This window comes from Somniosus microcephalus, chromosome 12, assembly GCF_052327205.1.
Source record: "Somniosus microcephalus isolate GS21.2 chromosome 12, FLI_Smic_1.0, whole genome shotgun sequence".
Lineage (NCBI taxonomy): Eukaryota > Metazoa > Chordata > Chondrichthyes > Squaliformes > Somniosidae > Somniosus > Somniosus microcephalus.
The window spans coordinates 102250403-102276587 of record NC_140998.1 but is presented as its reverse complement, the minus strand read 5'-3'; the positions used below and the strand labels follow the sequence as shown (position 1 = coordinate 102276587).

Sequence of the window (26185 nt, the reverse complement as noted above, 5' to 3'; positions counted from 1 at the left end):
CAATGGTGTTAAGCATTACACATCCGCCCCATATCATCCAGCCACTAATGGATTGGCCGAGAGGTTTGTTCAAACATTCAAGAAGGCTATCAAGGCAATGTGTAATGAAGATATACCCCTGCAACACAAGGCGGATAACTTCTTGTTTGCCTACCGGAATGCGACACATGCGGTTACCAACCAAACTCCAGCCATGATGTTCTTCAATCGAAGACTACGATGCCGCTTGGATTTGGTTAAACCAAACGTCAGAAGAGATGTGGAGAACAGGCAGTTTCAGAATATGAATGAAAGGCCGACCAGGAGTTTTAAGATAGGTCAACCAGTTTTGGCCCGGGACTACCGCACAGAGAAATGGCAGCCAGGAACGATCTGTACACAGCAGTATACCGTGGACGTTGGAGAGAGCATTGTAAGACGCCATGCTGACCAGATTCTAGAGTCACTGGAAAGCGTCAACTCCACACCACGATCTGATACACCTGGCGATGAAACCGAAGTACCAATTGCATCTACCGCAGAATCAGTGATATTGGAAGCAGACGAACCAAACAACGACATTGATCCCGACGCAACCTTGCTAGAAGAACCTGATATCCCAAAGAGGCGTTATCCAGACAGAATCAGGAAGCCTCCTCAAAGACTGAACTTATAATTGCTTAACTTCAACCAATGTATCTAGCAACCGTAATTGTAATTGTAATTAGTTATTATTTAGTTGTTAAATGAATGTTATGTACTGTTTATCTAAAAGGGGAGGAATTGTTGTGTATGTACCTTTAAGGGAATAACTGGTCTCAGACTGCAGTACCGGCAGTGACCACCCCTGTATAAAAGGCCCTAGCAGGCTTCTGTAGTTTCAGTTTCCAAGTTGTCTCCATTCAGTAAAGACTTGTTATAATCAACTCCTGCAGTCCGTGTCTCAATTATACACGGACATAATAGACAGGGCCTCAGTTTAACATCTCATCCGAAAGACGACACCTCCGACAGTGCAGCACTCCCTCAGCACTGCACAGAGGGATGGGTGGAGGTGCACGGTAAGTTGGTGTAAGGATGTGCAGGAGTAGGATAGGGAAGGCAGAGTGATGGGAATGTGATGAGAGGCACAGCAAGATGAGGTTGAGTGTGGCTCTTTACTAACGTTTCGTCATCTACTGAGATCATTGAAACATTTGCGACACTGCACCCAGGCCCTCCTCACCACATCCTTGCTTGTGCCCTCCTCTGCAATGTGCAACTAGGCTGTGTTGGCATCCTGGGGAAGTCTCTTCTGCACATGGGAAGGGAAGAGGACCTTACTGTGTGCTATGACTCCCTCCATAAGCATATGGAGGGAGGCATGGAAGAGCTTGGGTGCAGCCCTGGACCTCTGTGCAGTGCTGGTCAGCACCTCAATGCTGTAGAACACTGACAGCACAAATGTCAAAATTAATTTGGCCATGGTCCCTTTAAGGAAACCAGCTGATGACGCATCCTCAAATTATGTCACTAGACCCGCTTCCTCTAATTGGCCAGCAAACGCGCTGGGCAGGCTTAACAAGCCCAATCTCGGGAAATTCATTTCAGAGGCCGGGATAGAGACAGCAGCGGGGTCGGGACCCGCCACCAACATCGCCTGCCACGGACCCGTCACTGACATCGCCCGCCACGGACCCGCCAAGGTTCATAAAATCGCGGCTATATATGGCCATGGATAGCCAGGGTAGAATATCAGGTTTACTATGGGAATTCCCTCATTCGTGAGGATCCTGAATAGACACTCAAGAATCAACCTCAGTTCACGACATACTGTTGTATTGACTATAAAAAATTAACAGCACTGCATCTATTTCCACAAGTTGCTGATTCTATGTATTCATTTGGTTCCTGTTCATTTTCATAAAGCATTTATCCCAGTGGCAATTGGGAATAGATGAGGGAGTTCAACCAAATTATGCTTTCACTACTGGGAGTGCCATTATCAGTTCACAGTTATGCCATTTATTCTGTAATGCACTATTGATTTCTGAACACTTCATTTTTCTTGGCCAACATGCTGAGTATATCTAGATACCATCATTTTTAATGCCAAGGATTTCAGCAATAAGACTCTGGGGGGTATTTGGAAGGTTGCCTGAGGCTGGTCTTTAGCTAAGCCTATATGAATGCCACTTGTTTCACCAACAAATCAGTGTTTTTGTATATATACACAAGTTTTCAAGAAATGGAACTGCCTCCTAGAAAAACTGCTTTCACAACTGGGAGTGGCTTTTATCACTTCAACATTTCAAGTTCTGTTACGCATCAAAAACAATTAAGTACCTCATTGGTCTAGTACTGAAAGACCTTTCTCAACTAAAAAGTGCTACATGGAGCTATGTGTACAGACCCAGGCACCTCCTAGGATAGTCGGAGAAGAATTGCCTAGCATGTTCCGCTTCATCATGGAAGCAGTGACATTGTGCCATCTGCTACAACCTGGCCTACAGACTATACCAACCACATAGACAGCACTGTTAGAGGCATTGAAGGTCACCACAACCTGAACTTTTATACCACAAGGTTCTTCCAAGCTACTACAGATAGAAACACCATCAGTCAATCAGCAGTGCATAGATGAAACAAGTAGATCACTGAAACTTTGCTCATCAGGGAAAGCAATGTCCCTGTGAAAAAGCAGCAGCAGAATGAAAGCACAATGCAACCCTTCCACATCACAGGATTCTCCAAAGTCCAATCCAAGCCATTATTGATGGCACCACATAGCCATCTGGGTCCTACATAATACAATGGCATTCATGAACCGCAAGGGCTCAACTTCATAAATGTCCATGTGCCAGTGACCAGCAACACAAGATAATGCAGCTCAATAACCACTTCCAAGGTGTCAGTCATGATTTATTTACTTTAAGGAAATCTTAAGTGCCTGGGTTCATTGAAGGAGAAGCCAGACTGGTAAATGCTCCTGGAAGACCAAGCCAACACTTTTAGCCTTGGCTCATGGCATCCTTGCAACAGCTATGAACATCGAATGTACAAAGACATGAGACCCAAGCAGCCCCTAGGATCATTGTTGAGCATACTATAGGCCTCAAAGAAGCAGTGCTTCATTTGCCTGGACAGATCAGAGAGTGTATTACAACAAGGCAATCCCGCCAGGGTCTTCAAGATCAATTTTGTCTCAACCTTGTCAGCTAGAGAGGATTATCCATGGAGCAGGTGAAGAAAGAGGCTCACCCACAGACAAGAGTAGAGCAGAACACTGACAATGACTTTGAAATACATCCCCACTGAAACACTTTTACAGCCAGGAACACAGTAGAATGTCAGGCTCTCAGACAAGATCTTAACCTAAGTGCCTGAACTGCCCAATTCACTTGCAGTTCTACCCACATGAGGACAATGCAGTGGCACAAAATCACTAACATTGTCCTCTTCAGTTCTTCATTTACCATAGATGTCATCCTTTGACCTGCTCCTACCTAATTCTGCACCATCAAAAGTAAATTCTATGGACAAAGTTGAAATGAAGTGTACTTCTCACTGTAGTGGCGCTTCTTAGTTTCCAAACAGGCAGCCACTGAGCTGTGGGGCTGTTAACAACGAGTAGACGCGTGTCGAAATAAAACATTCCCAAACGTAGCTTTGTCTTTTAAACTGTTTACTATAACACTTCACAAACAGAATTACAAAGCAAACACGTATAAACGAACACGGTCAAAAACTGTATTGCTCCAAGCCTCACAACTTCTGCCTCCTTCAGCCACGTGGAGTTTAAACTGTAAAATGGCTGCATACCATGTGTGGCTTAGGGACTGTACCATTGTGGCAAGAATGAAGGGGGTGTCTCGGACTATACTACTGGAGCAAGAAAATAGGGGGTTTCTTAATACAATAAGTCAATCAGGTAAATTAACTGTATTATGCTATTTAACCAATATTTTAAAGTATTTTCTTAAGCTTTTATGGCTCTTACATTCCGGCCCCTAATTGACTAGGCACATGAAGCATATCAATTACTCAAACATTAAGAGTCATAAACTAATGAGTTCAACATATTTACAATATAAAAGTGTCCACTTTTTTCGTTCAGGAACTTTTCACGCCGCTTCTTGTAGCAGGCAGAGCTTTGTGATCGGTCTTTCCAGGGTACTGGTCTTGGTTTGCAAACAAACGCGACGAACGACGCCTCTGGAGTCTGGCATGGTCTTAATTATTTTTCCCATCAACCAAGAATTTCTAGGGGCTGAATCATCCACGATTAAGACAATGTCTCCGACAATGAAGTTCCTCTTTATTTTGGACCATTTTTGACGCTCCTGTAGCAGAGGTAAGTATTCTCTTGTCCATCTGGTCCAGAAAAGGTCTGACATATACTGAACTTGCCTCCACTTCCGACGGGCATACAGATCTTCCTTTTTGAAGACTCCCGGGGGCATGGCTGGCTGTGTTTTCAACAACAACAGGTGGTTCGGAGTCAGGGCTTCGAGGTCATTGGGATTATCTGATGTCTTAGTTATCGGTCGGTCATTAATGATGGCTTCGACCTCGCACAGAACGGTTTGGAGTCCCTCGTCATCGAGCGCTTGCTGCTTCAGTACAGAACTGAGTAGTTTTCTTACGGTGCGTATCTGTCTTTCCCAGACACCTCCATGGTGGGATGCAGCCGGAGGATTGAAGATCCACTTAATTCCTGTTTGCATCATGGTTTCCTGTATTTTAAGCCGATTCCAACCTTCAATAGCTTCCCGTAGTTCTCTCTCCGCTCCGACGAAATTAGTGCCATTATCAGAACGCATAATGGACACCTGACCTCTTCTACAGACAAAGCGCCGTGAGGCGTTAATACAGGAATCAGTGTCAAGCGTGTGTGCCACCTCAATATGAACTGCTCTGATGGTCAAACAAGTGAAAAGCACACCATATCTCTTGACAAGGCCCCGTCCTCGCTTTACCTCGAAAGGCCCAAAATAGTCCACCCCTACGTTCGTAAATGGGGGCTTGTCTGGTAACAAACGGTCTTCAGGCAGGTCTGCCATTTTCTGCTCCCCAGCTCTAGCGTGTAACCGTCTGCAAACAATGCATTCAGAGAGTATTTTTCTTATTACAGAATTAGCTCCTGGAATCCAGTATCTTTGTCTTAGCTTCGCAAGCACGTGATTCCTCCCACTGTGTCCAATACTCTGGTGTATATGCTGAAGAATGAGAGTAGCAACCCGGAGGTCCTTAGAAAGGATAGCAGGATGCTTGGCCTCCTCTGGCATAGCAGATTTGTTTAGTCTCCCTCCCACCCTCAGTACTCCATCTTGCAGTGTAGGGTCCAGCTTGTAGATATGACTACCTTTCTTGATTGGAGTATTTCGCTGTAAAGCTTCGATTTCTTCTGGGTATCTTTGTCTTTGACTGAAGCAAACTATCTCCATCTCAGCCTTGGCCAAATCCTCCACGGTCAATGTGGTCTTGTGCTGATGCATATACTGCTGTAGAAGCATTCTCTGCTTATCGGGGTTACTTTCAGACTGACTGATAGTGGCTCGGTACTCTTTTCTCTTACCGCTCAGGTGTAGCAGCAGCTCTTTCAACCTTAGAAACCATGCAACTGCTTTCCTCAACTGGTGCCATCCTGAGAAATGGTTAACAAGCTTGTTCACTGTGTCAAAGTTCTCTTGTAAAGTTATGAAATTTACTGTGACTGATCTCTTGACTTCGACGTCGTCTTCAGCAATCTGACTTGGCATATCTGGTCTTTCTGGCCATGATCTGTCTGTTTCCAGCAGATAACTTGGGCCTTGTATCCAAGTTTCACTCCTCATGAAGTTTTCAGCCTTCAATCCCCGTGAGGCTTGATCTGCTGGGTTTAATGAGGTGTTTACATACCTCCATTGAGATGGTTGTGTAGCTTCTCTAATGGATGAGATTCTGTTTGCTACGAAGGTCTTGAAGCGTATCTTCTCATTCTCTATATACTTCAGCACCGTCGTGCTATCCGTCCAGAAGACAGATTCTTCTAGTGGGAGCTGTAACTCTTTCCGCATCGCCTGGTCAACTTTAACTGCAACAACCGCTGCCGTCAACTCCAGTCTCGGGATGGTGACCTGCTTCAGCGGAGCCACCCTGGATTTCCCCATGAGGAAGGCACAATGTTTCTGGCCCTGTTGATTTGTCAGCAAGAGGTAAGTAGCCGTGCCATAGCCGTCCTCACTGGCATCCGAGAAATGATGTAGTTGAGCCGTCTTTGTAACTCCAAAACTCACGGGCTTGATGCATCTACTGACGTTGAAGCTAGAAAGTTGTTGCAAATCTGTCAACCATCTGTGCCATCTCTGAGCTTGACCTTCTGGGATATCTTCATCCCATCCTCTCTTGTCTCTGCACAGCTCTCGTAGCATCAGCTTCACCGGCAGAATGAGTGGTGCCAGGAATCCAAGAGGGTCGTAGATGGAACTGACCACGGAGAGAATCCCTCGTCTTGTGGATGGTCTTTCGTTCACCATTATCCTGAAGTTGAACGTGTCTGACTCAATGCACCATTGTACACCAAGAGCTCTCTCGATAGGAAGGACATCGTGGCTCAGGTCCAGATCTTTGACTTCAGTGGCTCTTTCCTTTTCTGGGATAGAAGCTAGAACTGCTCTGCTGTTGCTTATCCACTTAGTCAGATGGAATCCTCCATTCGAACACAGAGTTCTAAGGTCTCTTGACAGTGCGATGGCATCGTCTTCTGTTGACACGGACTTCAGACAGTCATCGACATAAAAGTTTCTGAAGATTGTCTCCACAGCCTCTGATGGTGCTTTGCCTTTGCCATCTTCTGCAGTTTTTCTGAGAGCGTAGCTTGCACAGCTGGGAGATGATGTGGCTCTGAACAAGTGTACGGCCATTCTACATTCCACCATCGCTTGACTAACGTCGCCATCTGGCCACCAAAGGAAACGCAGAAGATCAGCATCTTCATCAGTGATTCTGACTTGGTAGAACATTGATTCTATGTCTGCCATCATGGCAACGAGCTCTTGTCTAAACCTAGTCAAGACGCCAATGAGGGTATTAGTAAGATCAGGACCTTGAAGCAGCTGGTCATTCAGTGAAGTTCCTCTGAATGAGGCGGCGCAGTCAAACACTACACGGATCTTTTTCTTCTTTGGGTGATACACACCGTGATGAGGAATGTACCAGACCCTTCCATCGTCTCTGTTCAACTGTTCCTCGGGCACTTTTACAGCATAGCCTTTCGCTATGATGTTTCTCATGAAGCCTTTGTAGTCTTCGTGAAAGTCGGGGTTCTTGTTCAGCTTTCTCTTTAGACTGATGGCGCGTTGCTCTGCTATGCAGCGATTGTTCGGCATCTTCGCGGTCTGTCTTCTCAGTGGCAAACCAATGTGATAGTGGCCATCAATGAACTGTGTAGACCTTGTCATCAAATCCATGAACTGATGGTCTTCTTGTGACATCTCTGTCTTTTCCTCACAGCTGCGTTCTGAAAAGTCTGCGTTGAACTGCTGTATCAACAGCTCTTCAATGCTTGCGATAGAGATGCGATTAACTGTGACATTTTGTCGTTCCTCCTTGTTCGACTTGTTGCCATCATCTCTCCTTACCGGTCCATTGACTACCCATCCAAGGGCTGTCCTGACGGCGTAGGGTCCGTCATCCTTGCTGTTTATCACCTGCCATGGCTCCATAGTTTTGTAGGCATTGGTTCCAATTAATAGGCCAATTTCTGCTTCAATGTATGGGAGACGCACCTTTTCTAGGTAAGGCCATCTATCCACATCCTTCTGCAGGGCTAAGTTCCCTATTCTAACAGGAATCTCCCTCTGTGTGAAAACATTAGGCAGGTCTATGAAGTCCTTCTCTTCAAGTCCACACACTTCTAAGTCTGACAGGATATAACTTTGCATTGACTTCTCATGACCCATGGTGCGTAATAGGATTTCTGTTCTTCTGCCTCTAACGTTCAGCTGTCACATGAGTGATTCTGTGCAGAACATTGCTGAACTACCTGGATCCATGAAGGCGTAAGTCTCCACAAGCTTCTCGCTCCTCTTAGACTTGATCTTTACTGGTACGGTGGCAAGAATACAATCACTGTCACCGGCCCCAGTGAGTCCACAAGTCTCTGGTTCTAGCGACACCAGAGCACTTGAAACAACCTTCTCGTCGGTATTGTTTTCTTCACTCTTCTTAGAGACTTGTTCTTCTTTATGGATATGCAGCAGACTGGGATGTTTCCGAGTGCACTCTCTGCATGTTGTTCTTTGCTTACAGTTTCTACTCAGGTACCCCTGAGAGAGACATCCAAAACATAGGCCGTTGTACTTCAGGAATTCGATTCTGTCCTTATGTGGCTGTGCTTTGATGTCGCTGCAGAAATCCAATGTATGATTCTTCTGGCAGAATAAGCATGGCTTCTGAAAGGCATTAGCAGGCGTCACTGTGCTGCTCTTTTTGGGAGATGAGTTCTGGGGCCTTTCTTCCTCGGTCTGAGTGACGATAGTTGCAAAGCTGCTTCCCCTGGAACCACCTTTCCTGAGAGTCTTTGATTCAACAGGCTTGGCTTTCACTCTTCCATCGGTGGTCGGGCTGGCGTCCTGGATGTTTCCAAACAATGGGTCCCTAGCAATTTTAGCCTGTTTGTCTATGAAATTCACTAAGTCTGCAAACCTGGCTCTACTTTTCCGTCTCTCCATTATCTCAAAGGCTGTTCTTCTCCATTGTTCTCTCATCCTGTAAGGAAGCTTAGAGATGATGATTCTCATAGTCGTAGGATTGTCCATCTCTTCCATGAATTCAACATCCTCCATGGTGTTGCGACATCCTATGAGGAAAAGAACATATGCGTTCAATGCCTCTCCGTCTTCCGATCTGATCTGTGGCCACTTGGTAGCCTTTTCAATATATGCAGTGGCTATCTTCAGCTCGTTACCATAGTGCTCCTGCAGCAACTTCCTGGCTTCTATGTATCCCCGGTCCGGTCTCATGTGTTCACAGCTTCTGACCAGGTCTTGTGGTTTACCACTGGTGTACTGTCCCAGGTAGTACAACTTATCACTGCTGCTCTCTGTTTTGGAGTCAATGGCTTGTTCAAAGGATCTGATGAAGGGCTTATACTTGAGTGGGTCGCCTTGGAACACTGGTATGTCTCTTTGAGGGAGTCGAAACAGATTCTGTTGTTTTACAAGCATCCCTGTAATTTCGTTCTGACGTTGCATCACTCGGTATAGGCTTCTCCCTGTGTCTTCAGGCCTCTGGTGGTCATCAGCAGGGTCTAGTCTAGACCGTCTGACGTCTGGGGTAGTATCACGTGCTCCTGTTAGTGGAGAGGCCACTCTTCCACGCTGTAATGCCAGGGGATTGCCTTCGGACTCTCTTGTAACTCTTGAAGGTGCCCTGGATCCAACTCTATGTGACAACATTGACTGGCAGTATTCGCTCCCGCCGTCCCGTGAGCCTTCATAATCTTCATACGCACTCAACCTGGCGTCTGAGACCGCGATAGCTGTTTTTATCTCCAGCTGTTCTTTCTTTGCCTGCACCTGGGCCTGTTGGGCCTGCAGTTGGGCCTGTTGGGCCTGCAGTTGGGCCTCTTGGACCTGCAGTTGGGCCTCTTCCCGTTCAAGAGCTTGCTTCTCCGCTAAAGATGTTGCGCGCGCCATCAACGCCGCCCGTTCAACCTCCTCTCTCATGCGTCGCGACGAGCTTGTGGTAGAAGCGACTGACCTGCGTCCAGAAACAGAGCTACCTTCTTTTCGATTTTTGCTCGGTCTGGCGGAAGTCTCTGAAATGCTATCGTCTGGTCCGACTTAATCGTCAACTTTATCTTTCTCTGCTGTATCAGCATCTTGACGAATCTTTAACATCCACTGTTCTGTGGCCTTGATATAGTCCTTAATGCTGGTTGATTTAAGATCAAACCAGTTGTGCTGATCAGCGTTTCCCTCTTCTTCAGACAGAAGTGCTAATACATCTTCATTGAGTACATTAAATTCTTCATGCAGCTTGGAGAAATCGTAATACATTATGTCTTCAGCTTTCTTAATATTAGCATTATCTTCCATGAGACGATCAATTATCTTCATTTTTCCAGTTATCTGAGCTAATTTAGCCTTCCTTGCACCTATGCTTCTATGTAACTTCTCTTCCATTGCCTTTGGGGGGAGCTTTATTTCCCTCTTTTGGCCAGCAATCCTTCTGGCTGGGGGAAGCTCCTGGCTCCGTAAGGCCTCGGCCATTTTACCCGCAGCTCTTATTTAGCTTCTCAATAGAATGAACAAAGCAAGTAACAGTCACTGTACCTTCGCTTTCTTATATTGTCGTCTGGCTCCGTGACCATTCATGTATACGTTCGCCGACGATTCCGTCCTTTCCTTCTTAGGGAGCAAGTTTTTGACTAATGTAGTGGCGCTTCTTAGTTTCCAAACAGGCAGCCACTGAGCTGTGGGGCTGTTAACAACGAGTAGACGCGTGTCGAAATAAAACGTTCCCAAACGTAGCTTTGTCTTTTAAACTGTTTACTATAACACTTCACAAACGGAATTACAAAGCAAACACGTATAAACGAACACGGTCAAAAACTGTATTGCTCCAAACCTCACAACTTCTGCCTCCTTCAGCCACGTGGAGTTTAAACTGTAAAATGGCTGCATACCATGTGTGGCTTAGGGACTGTACCATTGTGGCAAGAATGAAGGGGGTGTCTCGGACTATACTACTGGAGCAAGAAAATAGGGGGTTTCTTAATACAATAAGTCAATCAGGTAAATTAACTGCATTATGCTATTTAACCAATATTTTAAAGTATTTTCTTAAGCTTTTATGGCTCTTACACTCACAATACAACACTCCCTTAGTACTGTATTTTAAGGTCAGCTTATGTACTCAAATTTGTAGTAGGGAGTGAACCTTATAACTCAGAGTCAAGAAAACATTGGTCCTGAATTTGTGGTCTGAGTATGCCGTCATACCATCTTTGAAATCGACTGCAAGTTTGCGATTTCCGCATGCGCTAAATCCCGAACTTGTGATCTGTCAAGTTCTGAATAAACAAATGCTACAAATGAACATGCGGGTGAAAAGTTGGGCTAATTGCCCATCTACTGCGAGGCAATTACGCTGAAAATTTTTAAGTCTGGTGCAAACAGGCACAGGAAGCCTGTTGCACAGCGTAAGGCGATCGGATGAAAAAATTGTATTACAAAAAGACCTGTAACAAGACAATGCTATAATGGGAGATCTGTTTTAAGGGGTTATCATAATGAAGTGTTTTTAAGCACACTGAATAAAGCATTAAATGAGTGGTTTGTAACCTTTTTTTTTAAATGAGAAGTTAATCATCAATGTATGTGTATGTGTGCGCATTACACACATGCACACACACATTCATTGTTTCTATGACTCTCACACTCATTATTTTACTGCAGGATCCCCAGGGTTTTCCCCTCCCCCATGTTTAGCATATGTAAATATGGTAATAATTATTTGGTACAGGAATAGATTTACCTAACAAATATAAAGGTAGATGTGTTACTACCTGTTGCAAACATTGCTGCTGTCACAAAAAAGGCCAATTTGTATTTAATCTCCCATTCTCTTCCATATATGATATATCGAGGGAGCTCTTTCTGTCCATTAGATGATTTGTATTGATAAACACATAGCAAATTTGTTTCCAGCAGATTAGGTTATTCATACTGATTAGGTTATTCATCATAATGGCAAAGGGAACTTCTTACAAAAGAAACCATTTATATAACGCCTTTCATATCCATAAGGCGTCCGAAAACTTAATTGAAATTGAAAGAAGCAGACCTCACAGATAATAACATTTGAAATATTATTTACCATCCACTTTACAAAACATTACATGAGGAAGAAGCCCTGACAATCAAGAGGAGATGGAAAAGTTGGAGGACCATGAGAGGTGCAAATTTTCTCCTGATCTTTCTTATCCTATTCTCTCATTCACGCATCTGTGCCAAACCATATGCTGAACTAGTTTAACATGTCAGTCCTAATGAAAGCTATATGAAAAGGTTGCTCATAAGCACATTATTGTAATCTCTGGTACTCTAGGTGTTTCACAGGGAAAAAAACAGGACCCAATAATGTTCCAAGCACACACTCTTACACGCTATTCCTTCCAAGTAACAGGTCAGATACATTCAGCCTGGAAGATTTAAAGAGTGAGTTAGAGGGGAGTACCAGACTGCGACACAGAGTATGAGTGAGCAGATACTGCTGGTGGTAGTGGTGGTAATGAAGGAGGAAATTGCTGTACAAGGACCAGCTTACATCTCTACTAAACTGATAGCCCTGGGGATCTCAACCTCACAGAAGGATGCTTTTGGAGCAGCGAGCATTGCTACAGTCATTGGGGACTGTGCCAAGTAGTATGGTGCGGATGGCAGCTTGGGTGGAAATTCCATTTGCCACATTGCTCAGCTTTGCATGGCAGTTTTGCAGTACACCATGAAGCTTGTGACAACTCCAGGGGTATCTGCAGCAGAACCTATCACCCCCATACCAAAGCATTTTCCCATGGATGCTGAGACTGCTGCAATAGTGATCTGGGGTTCCAGAGTGAAAGAAGCCAGCTCCCTTGACTTTAATAGGTTTGGGATTATCCAGAGAGAATCACAAGGCAGAGTTGTATTTATCTCATTCTTGCCACTGTGTCTGTTGTCACACAAATCAGTGACTGTTGTGGAGGAATTCCCAGCAGATGATGGTACAGCCTCTCAGGATATCAAAAACATCTGGACTCTCCAATCAGCCCATCCAATGCCTGTAGATTCGCTAAAATGCACACAGGCCACTCATGCAGTTGCAGAAGTGCAGCTGATCATCTCAGGTTCTTCATCTCAAAATTTGAGGGCCACCTCAATTTCAAGAGCTTCTGAAGTAGCAGTTCTAAAATAAAATTATAAAATTCCACTAATGTTGGTTTGATTTAATCACTCATGATTCACAAGTTTTTGCTTGCGGATGTCTTCCGATGAGGAAATAGTTAGTAGGCAGAGGAGGACATAATGACAAAGATAATTACATGACCAAACACATCTGCTGGTACTATTTTTTAACTTATGAAATTGAACAGATATACATCCTTTGAAACACAAACTGTCTTTGTAGCCAACGTGGAAGTGTCTGAGCTGATTGTTTGTCAGTTCAAGGAACTGAAGATGCCCCAGAAAGCTTCAAGAAGGCAATAACATTCCTTTAAAATGCAGCAGAATTCCTACAAAAAAACTCACTGTCCCTGGGAGAGTGAAAACTAGGCAGGTGTCTTCCTCTTGTTCACCTTCAAATGACCCTAGTGGAATATATGTCTGTGTGGATGTCAGGTGAGGGCTGGATTTGGTTTGGTTGTGATGATCTCTATGGTCAAATAGCTTGCCCAACACTCACTACCCATGCCCAGACTTGTGCAGTATGACTCGCAATCTTGGTCAGTGGAACCATGCCAGCATGAGTCACCATCTTCATGAGAGTCGGGAAGACAATCCAGGGAAGGGAGAAATTCCGTAACTTCTTTGCGATATCTATTTAATTTTGTAAATGCAGCAAATTAAGGCAAATCTTATTGTTGAAACTACGATTATTTTAGCTAATACCGTTTTCCTTCCTGAAAAACGACTGGCCTAGATTTTAACTTAAAAGGTCACATACTAGGCACTGTTAATGAAGTCTTCTATGGATTTGAACATGTTACAAACCGAATCATTTTTTAAAACGACTGAAGTCATTATTCTAAGTGGCTCGAGTTTGCATTCTCTTGCACCCAACTGCCTTCAATTGGTTGCTGTGTCTTTAAATGGCTCTGGGTTTACCTCACCTTCAAACGGTTAAATGCTTCTTTCTGCACACGTTCTGCAGAGAGGTTGTTGCTCAGGGACAACTCACCGACCGCAGCAGGGTGAAGTGAGCGAGTGCTTGTCATGGCCTGTGACTTTCTCCGCCGCTCTCGGCTTCGCTCCTCGCGGTCGCTTGGGACTGTTGGGCGCCGTTGCTTAGTAACCGGAAACTGCAGGCCGCGCCTCAAGCCTCGATTGCAACACTCAGATTCGCTTCAGTCACCCAGTTGGCCATCGGCCTTTTTGTCTGTCCCACAACTTAAATCTCCCCAGTAACTTCTTTCTTCACTGTTGCACTCGAATTCACCTTTAAAAGATCAACATTTCTGTAAAACTAAACTCAGTAGCAAAAGTCGCTGGTAGTTTATTTGTGAAAATGGCATTAGGCCCTTCCTGTTTTCAATTATTGTGCTTTCATTGTATTTTTTTATGCTGAGGGATATTTTAATCAACATTATCAATATTGAGGTCAAATAACAGTAATCTAATTTAAATGAGTTTTTGGTGTCCCTTCTTTGTAGTTGTTCAGTCACATGTGCAGGTTGATGAGACTGAAATTAATTCTGCTAAAAATGTAATGTACCTTTTTATAGTTGTCAAACTTTTGTATGCAATAACAACAGCAACTTGCATTTATAAAGCACCATTAATGGAGTAAAATGTCCCTAGGTGATTTGCAGGAGCACAATCAGCCAAACATTTACAACAAGCCAAAGGAGACATTCGGACAGGTGACTAAAAATTTGGTCAAAGAGTTTTAAGGAGCATCTTAACGGAAAGAGAGGTGGAGAGTCGGAGAGGTTAAGTGCAACAATTCCAGACCTTAGAGCTTAGCTGAAGGCATAGGCACCAAGTGTGGGGCAAGAGAGTGGGGGATGCGCAAGAGGCCAGTATTGGAGGAACATAGAATTCTTGGAGGGTTGTAGGGCTGGAGAAAGTTACAGAGCTAGGGAGAGGGGAGGCCATGGAAGGATTTAAACACAAGGATGAGAATTTTAAAATTGAAGTTATGGAGGGTGGAAGATGGGAGGCCTGCAAGAAGAGCATTGAGTGGTCGAGTCTGGAGATAACAAAAGCATAAATGAGGGTTTCAGAAGCAGATAAACTGAGGCAGAGATGGGGGATATTACAGAGGTGGTCTTTGTGATAGAGAGGATATGGGGTCAGAAGCTCAGCTCAGGGTCTCATAGGGCACCGAGGTTGTGAAAAGTTGGGTTTAATCTAAGACAGTGCCCAGGGAGGGGGATGGAATTGATGGCTAGGGAACTGAGTTTGTGGTGGGGTCAAAGACAATGGATTCAGTCTTCCCAATGTGTACATGGAGGAAATGGTGGCTCATCCAGGACTGGATGTCAAACTCAGAGGCTTTGGAGGTGTCGAGGGAAATAGTTGTGAGGTAGAGCTGGGTGTCGTCAGTGCACCTGATGTCACATTTTCGGATGATGCCACTGAGGGACAGCATGTAGATGAAAAATAGGAGTGGGCCAAGAATATATCCTTGGGAGACTCCAAAAATATCAGCGCGGGGTTGGGAAGAGATGCTGTAGAAGGGTTTCAACCCAAAACGTTGACTCTATTTCTCTCTCCACGGATGTTGCCTTGCCTGCTGAGTTTTTCCAGCATTTTCTGTTGTTATTTAGGAAGGAGGCATTGCTGGATCTGGTGCTGGGAAATGAGGTGGGCCAGGTCGACCAAGTGTCTGGGAGAACACTTGGGTATGAGTGATTATCGTATCATAAGATTTAGATTAGCAATGGAGAGGAGCAAGGAACAATCTAGAGTGGAACTTCTAAACTGGAATAGGGCTAACTTCAATGGGATGCAAAAGGATCTAGCCAGAGTAAAATGGAACCAAAGACTGACAGGAAAAACTGTAATGGAACAATTGGTGATCTTTAAGGAGGAGATGTTCCACATACAGGCTAGGTACATTCCAACAAGAGAGAAGGGTAAGGGAACCAAAGCAAGGGTTCCTTGGATGACTAGGGAGATAGAGAAGATGATGAAACAAAAAAAGAGGGTGTATGATGAATGTCAGGTGAATTCTTCAAGGGAGAACCAGACCAAATACAATAAGTTGAGAGGGGAAGTGAAGATGAAAATAAGATTGGCAAAGAGAGAGTATGAATGTAGAATGGTGGTTAACATAAAAGGGAACCCAAAAATCTTCTACAGTAAGCAGGTAGTAAGAGGCGGGATGGGGTCCATTAGAGACAAAGAAGGTGATATATGCTTAGAGGCAAGGCTAGGCTACTCAATGTGTACTTTGTATTGGTGATTGCTAAGGAGGTGAATGCAGATAAAATATCGGTAGACGTGGAAAAGGTAGAAGTGATGGAAAGGTTAAAAATTGATAGACAAGATGTACTAGAAAGGCTGGGTATGCTTAGAGTGGATAAGTCGCCTGGTCCAGGTGGCTTGCATCCCAGGTTGCTAAGGGAATTGAGGGAGGAGATAGCGGAAGGGCTTGCCATAATTTTCCAATCTTCCCTAGATGCGGGGGAGGTGCCTGAGGATAGAAAAGTGGCAAATGTGACACCATTGTTCAAGAAAGGGTGTAAGGACAATTCTAGTAACTATAGGCCAGTCAGTTTAACATCAGCGGTGGATAAAGTTTTAGAGATAATAATCAAGGAAAAAATTAATGGGCACTTGGAGAGGTTTAAGCTAATTAAGGAGAGCCAACACAGATTTGTGAAAGGCAGATCGTGTTTGACTAATCTAACTGAATTTTTTGATGAAGTAACAGGGAGGATTGATGAAGAGACTGCAATGGATGTTGTCTACATAGATTTTAGGAAGGCGTTTGACAAGGTACCACATAGAAGGCTGGTTAACAAAATTGAGGCTCATGGAATAGGTAGGTCAGTGGCAGCTTGGATAAGGAATTGGCTTCAGGACAGAAAACAGCAAGTTGTGGTAAATGACTGTTTTTCAGACTGGAGGATGGTAGACAGTGGTGTTCCCCAAGGGTCAGTGCTGGGGCCACTGCTTTTTTTGATATATATAAATGACCTGGATATTGGAATACAGAGTAGAATTTCTAAATTTGTCAATGACACCAAACTTGGGGGTGTGGCAAACAGTGAGGATGCTACCAATCGACTGCAACAGGACATAGAAAGGCTAGCAGAATGGGCAGACAAGTGGCAGATGGAATTTAATACAGAGAAGTGTGAGGTGATGTATTTTGGCAGTAGGAACAGGGAGAGGCAATATACACTTAATGACACAGTTTTAAAGAGTGTGCAGGGACAGAGGGACCTGAGAGTTAATGAGCATAGGTCCCTGAAGGTGGCGGGACATATTGAGAGACTGGTTAGCAAAGCATATGGGATCTTGGGCTTCATAAATAGAGGTATTGAGTACAAAAGTAGAGAAGTTATGCTGAACCTTTATAAAGCGCTGGTTAGGCCACAACTGGAGTATTGCGTCCAGTTCTGGTCACCACACTTTAGGAAGGATGTGTAGGCACTTGAGAAGGTGCAGAGGAGATTTACCAGAATGGTTCCGGGGATGGGGATCTTAGCTACAAGGACAGGTTGAAGAAGCTGGATTTGTTTTCATTAGAGCAAAGGAGGTTGAGGGATGATTTGATAGAGGTGTACAAAATTATGACGGGTTTGGATCGGCTAGACGGGGAAAGGCTGTTCCCACTAGTTGATGGTATGAGGACTAGGGGACACAGATTTAAGGTTCTGGGCAAGAGATACAGGGGGGATGTGAGGAAAAACTGATATATGCAGCGAGTGGTGAGGACCTGGAATTCGCTGCCGATGGAAGTGTTGGAAGCGGAGACACTCAATGTTTTCAAGGGGAGACTGGATAGGCACTTGAGGGAAATAAACTTGTAGGGCTACGGGGATAGAGCAGGGGAATGGGACTGACTGGATTGCTCTGCGGAGAGCTGGCACGGACTCGATGGGCCAAATGGCCTCCTTCTGTGCCGTTATGACTCTATGGCCTAGAAATTAAGTGGGCTGCGCCACCCGTTAGTGCCTTAAGAGGGCGCTAAGTGGGTTGGAAGCCACTGGCCATGCCTCCCGCTAAATTTAGCGGGACACTAATGGCGGCGCTAGCCATTAGCGCTGCACCGCTACCAATGATGTCATCGGTGTGCGCAATGCCCCGCTACCGCCCCAATCACGATATTTAGTTGCGCCCCCTGCTTTAACGCCGGATGCTATTTGCGACCGGTTCAGGGGGCCTACCTGCGGCGGTAGAGGCGCTAATTAAAGGAGAGGTGCGGGGCGGCCATTTTTTTTGCTGGCCGCCTGCCAGCGCCTCTCCGCGCTGCCGTCCCTGGCCTCCTGAGCCCCTCCCCCCGCGGAGTGCTGACTGCGTTCCAAGAGCCTGGCACTTCTCCTCGGTGCCAGGCTCTTTTGCCGGCACTCGCAATCCTCGATTGCACTGCACAAGGCCCCTCCCCTTTAAGAAGGGGAGGAAGGCCTGCAGTACCGCAGCGCGCCATGCCACAGTGTGTGGCACTGCGGCACGTTGCGCAGCGATCTTCAGCTGCAGCGCCCCAAGAGGGATGCGGGGCGCCTCCAGTAGTGCTGCGCTTCCCTCTGGGGCACTTTTAGCGCCCTGGCGAGGCTGGCGCCCCAAATGGGGCGCTACTGAATTTCTAGGCATATGACTCTAAGTGGAGTGTTACAGCAACCACGGTGCTACTTAGGAATGGCCAAACTCTCTCAGTGCATGAAGGAGGGGGGCAGGCTAAAACAATCATAAAGGTAATGAGACAGCCTAACTACTTGGCTAACTCTGCCCAGCCATTCTCTATAATGTGATGCAAGCAGGTAATGTTACTTGTAGCAGGAGGAAAGCAGTTTGCATGGTATCAAAAAACATTATGAACCCCACCCCAGTTTCTTGATGCCTCAAGGGATAATTTGGTTGAGAATTTAGAAGGCAACTTCCTTACTCTGTGGCTAATCTGTCACGTCTTGTTTTGCAAGTAGAATAAAGGACACCCTTGGAGGATCCTGCAAATAGGATTTAGTCGTCCAGGTTTTTCAGGCAGTTGGTTGTGCTATACCCCTTGGAGTTTGGCTTACATTTTATGGTACCAATAGCTTCCACTCTCTTTTTTTCCCTGCTGCCTCCTTATTTTCAACTTCTCAGAAGAATCATCTAGGGATTGGATATAGATTAATATTCTGTGTAGTTATGAAAGTATGGTTCATGAACAAAATGAGTTTTGTCTTGATATAATCTCTGGACATTTTTTAAGAACTGATGCATAAATCACTGAGCAATATGCTTGTTCACTAAACTTTATTAAATGCAGACTAAATGGGCAATTAAATTATGTGTGTGTGTGTGTGTGTGTGTGTGCCTGCATAAGTGTGTGTTTTACAAGTTATGCCATGTGTTAGTGGAATTCATCTCTTGTTAACTTACATTAGAAATAGTTCTGATTTTTATACTGCAAATGACATATATCCACTCTACAGGAAAAATCATTCTTCTAATTCTCAACACTACACCAAGTAAAGAACATACCTACTCACCTTGGGGGAAATTACCCTCAAAAGTTAATTGCTCAACCACAAGAGCTGCAGCAATTCAAGAAGAGGGGCTCTGGGGAAAGAGCAGGGGTGTGGGACTAATTGGAAAACTCGTTCAAAGAGGCAGCACAGGCACAATGGGCTGAATGGCCTCCTTTCATGCTGTATGATTCCATGACCCACAACCAACTTCTCTGGGGTACCTCGGGATGGGCAATAAATGCGGCATCACCTGCATCACCCACATCCTGAGAACAAATTTAAAAAGCCAACATATAATTTTTAGACTCTAATACAAAAGCAAAATACTGCTGATGCTGGAAATCTGAAATAAAAATAGAAAATGCTGGAAATACTCAGCAGGTCAGGCAGCATCTGTGGAGAGAGAAACAGAGTTAACGTTTCAGGCCAATAAACCTTCGTCAGAACTGGAGAAAGTTGGAGATGGAACAAGTTTTTAAGCAAGTGTAGGGGCAGGGAAAGGGGGAAGGGGAGGAAAGAACAAAAGGGAAGGTCTGTGATAGGATGGAAGGCAGGAGAGATTAAGAGACAAAAGGGATGATGGTGCAAGGCAAAGTAAATGGTAATTGGACAAGTTAAGAAACAAAAGATGACTCTAGATGAAGTGTAAATGGCAATGGCAGAAAGATCAACAACTGCCATGTGAGAGAGAGAGAAAAAAAATGAAAAAAGGATAGGGGCAGAGGTTACGGTCTGCAATTGTTGAACTCGATGTTGAGTCCAGAAGGCTGTAAAGTGCCTAATCAAAAGATGAGGTGCTGTTCCTCGAGCTTATGTTGAGCTTCATTGGAACACCACTATCAAACACATCTTTCCCTCACCTCTCCTTTCAGCATTCCATGACACCCTGGTCCACTCCTCTATCACCCCCAACACCCCTTCCCCTTCGCCCGGCACCTTCACATGCAAGTGCAGGAGATGCAACACATGCCCTTTTACCTCCTCCCTTCCCACTGTCCAGGGCTCCAAACAGTCCTTCCAGGTGAAACAGTGATTTACTTGTACTTCTTGCAATCTAGTATACTGTATTCACTGCTCACAATGTGGTCTCCTCTACATTGGGGATCCCAAACGCAGATTGGGTGACTGCTTTGCGGAACACCTCCATTCAATCCATAAGGGTAACCCCGAGCTTCCGGTCACTATCACTTTAATTCTCCGCTCCACTCCCACTCTGACCTCTCCATCCTCAGCCTCTTACACTGTTCCAATGAAGCTCAATGTAAGCTCGAGGAAGAGCACCTCATCTTTCGATTAGGCACTTTACAGCCTTCTGGACTCAACATCGAGTTCAACAATTTCAGACCATAACCACTGCTCCTATTTTTTTTTCTTTTTTTTCTCTCTCACATGGCAGCTTTCGATCATTAAGAACATAAGAACATAAGAAATAGGAGCAGGAGTAGGCCATTCAGTGCTTTGAGCCTGCTCTGCCATTCAATGAGATCATAGCTGATCTTCTGCCTCAACTCCATTCACCGGCCCTATCGCCCTTGATGCCCTTACTAGTCAGAAATCTATCGACTCCTGTTTTGAATATACCCAATGACTGAGCCTCCACCACCCTCTGGGGTAGAGAATTCCAAAGATTCACCACCCTCTGTGTGAAGAAATTTCTTTTCATCTCAGTCCTGAATGGCCTACCCTTTATCCTGAGGCTGTGGCCCCTGGTTCTAGATTTCCCAGCCAAGGGAAACATTCTCCCAGCATCCATCCTATCAAGCCCTGTAATAATTTTGTATGCTTCAATGAGATCCCCTCTCATTCTTCTGAATTCAAGAGAATACAGGCCTAGTTTACTCAATCTCTTCTCATACGACAGTCCCGCCATCCCAGGAATCAATCTTGTGAACCTTCGTTGCACTCCCTCTATGGCAAGTATATCCTTCCTTAGGTAAGGAGACCAAAATTGTACACAGTACTCCAGGTGTGGTCTCACCAAGCCCTATATAATTGGAGTAAGACTTCTTTACTCCTGTACTCAAATCCTCTTGTAATGAAGGCCAGCATATCATTTGCCTTTGTAATGGCTTGCTGCACCTGCACATTCACTTTCAGTGACTCATGCACAAGGACACCCAGGTCCCTTTGAGCATCTGCGTTCCCCAATCTTTCACCATTTAGGAAATACTGTTTTTTCTACCAAAGTGGATAACTTCACATTTATCCACATTATATTCCATCTGCCATGTTCTTGCCCACTCACTGAGCCTGTCAAGATCCCTTGAAGCCTCTTCACATCCTCTCCACAACTGACACTGCCACCTAGCTTTGTATCATCAGCAAATTTGGAAATGTTACATTTAGTCCCCTTATCCAAATCATTGATATACATTGTGAATAGCTGGGGCCCAAGCACTGAGCCTTGTGGTACCCCACTAGTCACAGCCTGCCATCTTGAAAAAGACCCGTTTATCCCTACTCTTTGTTTTCTGTCTGTTAACCAATTCTCAATCCATGCCAGTATATTACCCCCAATTCCATGTGCACTAATTGTGTTCACCAACCTCTTGTGTGGGTCTTTATTGAAAGCCTTCTGAAATTCCAAATACACCGGTTCCCCTTTGTCTACTCCATTAGTTACATCCTCAAAGAACTTCAATAGGTTTGTTAAACAGGATTTCCCTTTCATAAATCCATGTTGACTCTGCCCAATCTTACTATTAGTTCCTAAGTGTCCAGTTATTGCATCCTTTATAATAGATTCCAGCATTTTCCCAACTACTAACAGGTCTGTAGTTCCCTGTTTTCTTGCTCCCTCCTTTCTTAAATAGCGGGGTTACATTTGCTATCCTCCAATCTGCAGGAACCATTGAAGAATCGATAGAATTTTGGAAGATGACAACCAATGCGTCCACTATTCCAATGGCCATCTCTTTCAAAACCCTAGGACGTAGGTCATCCGCTCCTTGGGATTTATCGACTTTTAGTCCTATTAATTTTGCTAGTACTATTTTTTTTACTAATAATAATTTCTTTAAGTTCCTCATTCTTGTCACACCCTTGGTTTTCCTGTATTCTGCCATTGCCATTTACACTTCATCTAGAGCCATCTTTTGTTTCTTAATTTGTCCCATTACCATCTCCTTTTGCCTTGCACCATCATCCCTTTTGTCTCTTACTCTCTCCTGCCTTCCATCCTATCGCAGACCTTCCCTCTTGTTCTTTCCTCCCCTCCCCCCTTTCCTTGCCCCTACATTTGCTTAAAAACCTGCTCCCTCTCCAGCTTTTTCCAGTTCTGAGGGTCATCGACCTGAAACGTTAACTCTGTTTCCCTCTCCACAGATGCTGCCTGACCTGCTGAGTATTTCCAGCATTTTCTGTTTTTAGATAATTTTTAGAACAATTTACAGATACATTGACGGTGGTCAAATCATAGTGTTTCTTTACTGAGTTCGTATTCGGCTTATATTTTTATATGAATATAAAATAACATGGCGATGTTTGCTTTGCTATATGCAGATATTTTTCTGTTGACGGTTTCTGTCTCAATTACACTTGAAGAAAAACTTTGGGAATAAAAAGTTACGAAGTATGCGAAACATAAAAAATACACATAAAGCTCAAGGTACAGTTTACACTGATTTTGTGCGCGCATTGACCTGAAATGTGATCGGATAACTTTGGGTTATTTATTAATTACTAATCTGAAACTTGAACACACTAAAATCAAAGCCCAGAAATTTCCTCAGAGCAGCTTTCACTCCACCACTGCAACTTCACTGAAAGTGAAGCGGGATCTCCATTTAAGATCATAACCAGGGTTTCCACCACACTCCTGGCAAAGTTAGGGCAGCCAAGCAACAGTAGCTTTGAGGAAATTCCCGGCCATGTTGGGTGAAAAACCCCACGAAAATCTAGGTCTCCAAACTCAGGACAAAGCAGAAACTCCTACCAGCTCTCGGGTTTGGCCTATTGCTAGAGGTTTCATCGCATGTCCTCTCGCCTAGTCAAACGGCCCTTACTCCTTTCTGCAATAATTTTTATAACTAATAAACCAAAGTGGTCAAACAAAATAGAATTTAAAAAACACACACAATTGTTCTAATGACCTTATGATTTTTCTTCAGGATTGCTCGCAGCAGTGTCAGGAAGATTCATCTTGAATTTCTGGAGATTTAAGAACAACCCTGTGTTGGCAAACCTAACCTGCTCTCTCCTAACGTTAAAACTGTGAAGCGCTGAACTCTGCCCCTGTATTAACGCACACATGTCCAGAGTTCTGTTGTCCCTGCACAATAGTGCTGGTTGATAGATATTAGAATAAGCATACTCCCATTGCAGCCGATAGTTACCGGTCTCGCGTGGGTAGCTACCGTTTATATATTTATATTATTGATGTTCAATAAACATAATGTTCAGATTATAGTAGCAAAAAGAAGTAGGTAAGAGTTACAGCGGAAAACAGGAACCAAGGAGATGGTGCAATCATTTGTTATTCTACAGGGAGGTGATTTTGTGATTTTACAGGGAGGTGATACATGTGATTTTAGACACAAAAAGTACATTTAATACATGTCTTATGAGGTGATGTTTGTGTTTACGTGTGCGTGCTATGTATGCGCGCACATTTACTTAATTCTACATTTTAATGTGTATGTGCGCTGAATATTATTGGACCTATCAATATTCATCACGTACCCAACGGAATCACGAACACACTGCTTTCTCACCCGGGGTTCGGTCCCTTTCGATGGGAGGGACAGGGAAAACAGTCAGGTTCTCTGAACCAAACTAAACCCCAAAACCTGCATTGAAATTATTCTGACGCAAGGTCATCGACCTGAAACGTTAACTCTGTTTCTCTCTTCACAGATGCTGCCTGACCTGCTGAGTATCTCCAGCATTTTCTGTTTTTATATTTGAAATTATTGGGCCTGAGTGCAAAGCTACAATTAGAAAACCTCTGCAACTTGCAGATGTCGAAACTATTTTCAAATTGGCATAATCTATTTTACACTTCGTTGCCATATGATTAAAAAGGCTATTGTTTCGACAGGACGTTATATTCCTATCGAGCTGCTGAAATAGCAATCGTGGCGATACCCACTTGACCTCTCCGTCAAGGTAATCTTGGTGGGTATGTTGGCACTGAATGCAGCAAAATGCAATTGACATTGCTATATGTTCCAGCTCTGTTCTAAGTCTATGCTAAAATGTATAATGTCTGCATTCAGATCATCCTCTGGTGCTTTCGTTTTGAAGGGTGGAGTGCGGTTGGTGAGTGCAGGGGAATATTTGTGTGTTTGATTGCAAATTAAAACCGCATCAAATGCCATAGTACCACAATAGGACAAAGTGACCATAAACCAGCGCGCATACATTCGGCCACAGAAACTGCCTGCTTCCTCCTTGCTATCGATTCTTGCATTCAAATTCTGCAGTTTTGCAAGGTAAAAAATGTTGTTAACGTGTTGTATAATAAAACTGTCCCACAAAGTGTAATTTGCTGCGCGATCTATGTACACTGAAATCTGTGCTGCTTCGTACAAAAGGCTGAAGAGGGATTCTGTCCCTTTCGACCCTTGGCTGACACATGACCGCTGCTTTGGAAATGTTCCTCACAAGTGGAACCAAGGACATTTCAACAACAGTTGGGCAGTGCTTTTAATATTTATTAGAAACTAATCGGAGACCATTTATCTTAAAACCACGCCTTATTTAAAGAACGTTTGTGTAAGAGACGTATCAGTTATCACTGACGTGTTCATAAATCCATTTGCACATGTAGGTGTGTAAAAAAAGCTTTATGAATTCTGGGCTAATCAAACAGGAAAAAATAATATTGCATAATGAATATGCAACGTTTATCTTATTCACCAGGCAGTGAACAGCCCAGTATCTCGGAATAAAAGATTAACATCCTAATTCACACCGCCTAATTGGTATGATACCTCACAAAAATCCTAACAAGTGTGGGTAACTGTGGCAACTCGCTGAGGGCCTGGGATGTTTCTGTCGAGAAAAGCTATGAAGAATTCATCACTTTAATAAATGAAGGAGATGTAAATAGCAATTTCGATCGTTTGGATAACATAAAAACGCTCAAAGCTTTACTGTCACAATGAAGTCACCTGAAATATATAGAAGGCAATCCGTTCACCTGTAATTAATAAAGGAAAATTACCCTTATTGGGATTCGCTTTCTTCAGACAGAATGTGCCTGTTATTTTGCTCCTATCACACCAGATGCCCAGGTTTATATTTAAGGCACTCATTCTTCGTGATTAACTGTCAATTTACCCTGATCCAATATCGGATTTTTTTTTCAAAAATGTAAAGTAATACTTTCTGTAGATTCTCCAAAATAGACACAGAAAGATACATTCTCAATGATCGAATTACAGACATAGGTTTTCGTTTTGGTTTGGGATCTGTACATGTGTTTGTACTGCCTCCAAACCATAATTGGGTATATCAGACAAAAAAATTGTGGGTGCTGGAAATCTGTAATAAAAGCAATAAATACTAAAAATTTAGAACAGGTCAGTTAACATCTGGAAGAGAAAGATAGGTTCACATTTTGGATGGGACACTGCAATTGCACTGTACACGCTATCCACCATTTATTCCAAATCTAACTTAGCTATGGAATATATGCGCAACCTTATTTCTGAGTTACTGTGTATTTTTATAAACAGGCATACTGATGGCATGTAACAAACAAAACCCTTTCATTATCAAATAATAATAAAACATTTATTTTTGTTTTTTGGACAATATCAAAAATCCAAGTTAGCAGGAAAGTGCATTGAAATCTGCTCTGATGACTTTTGACCTCACCGGCATTTCCCATTCTCTTTCCTAACGCCAGTC

General features: G+C 43.9%; 1 protein-coding gene across 2 annotated transcripts in view; it reads right to left on the bottom strand.

Moving 5' to 3' along the window:
* The window catches only part of ttc6 (tetratricopeptide repeat domain 6), a 649897-nt gene extending 635784 nt beyond the window's left edge, over nucleotides 1–14113 (bottom strand). For both annotated transcript variants that reach the window (XM_086003340.1, XM_086003341.1), the window contains exon 1: nucleotides 13817–14113. The gene's annotated coding sequence lies outside the window, so the exon portion shown is untranslated. The remainder of the gene's footprint in view (nucleotides 1–13816) is intronic.
* Nucleotides 14114–26185: the final 12072 nt, after the last annotated feature.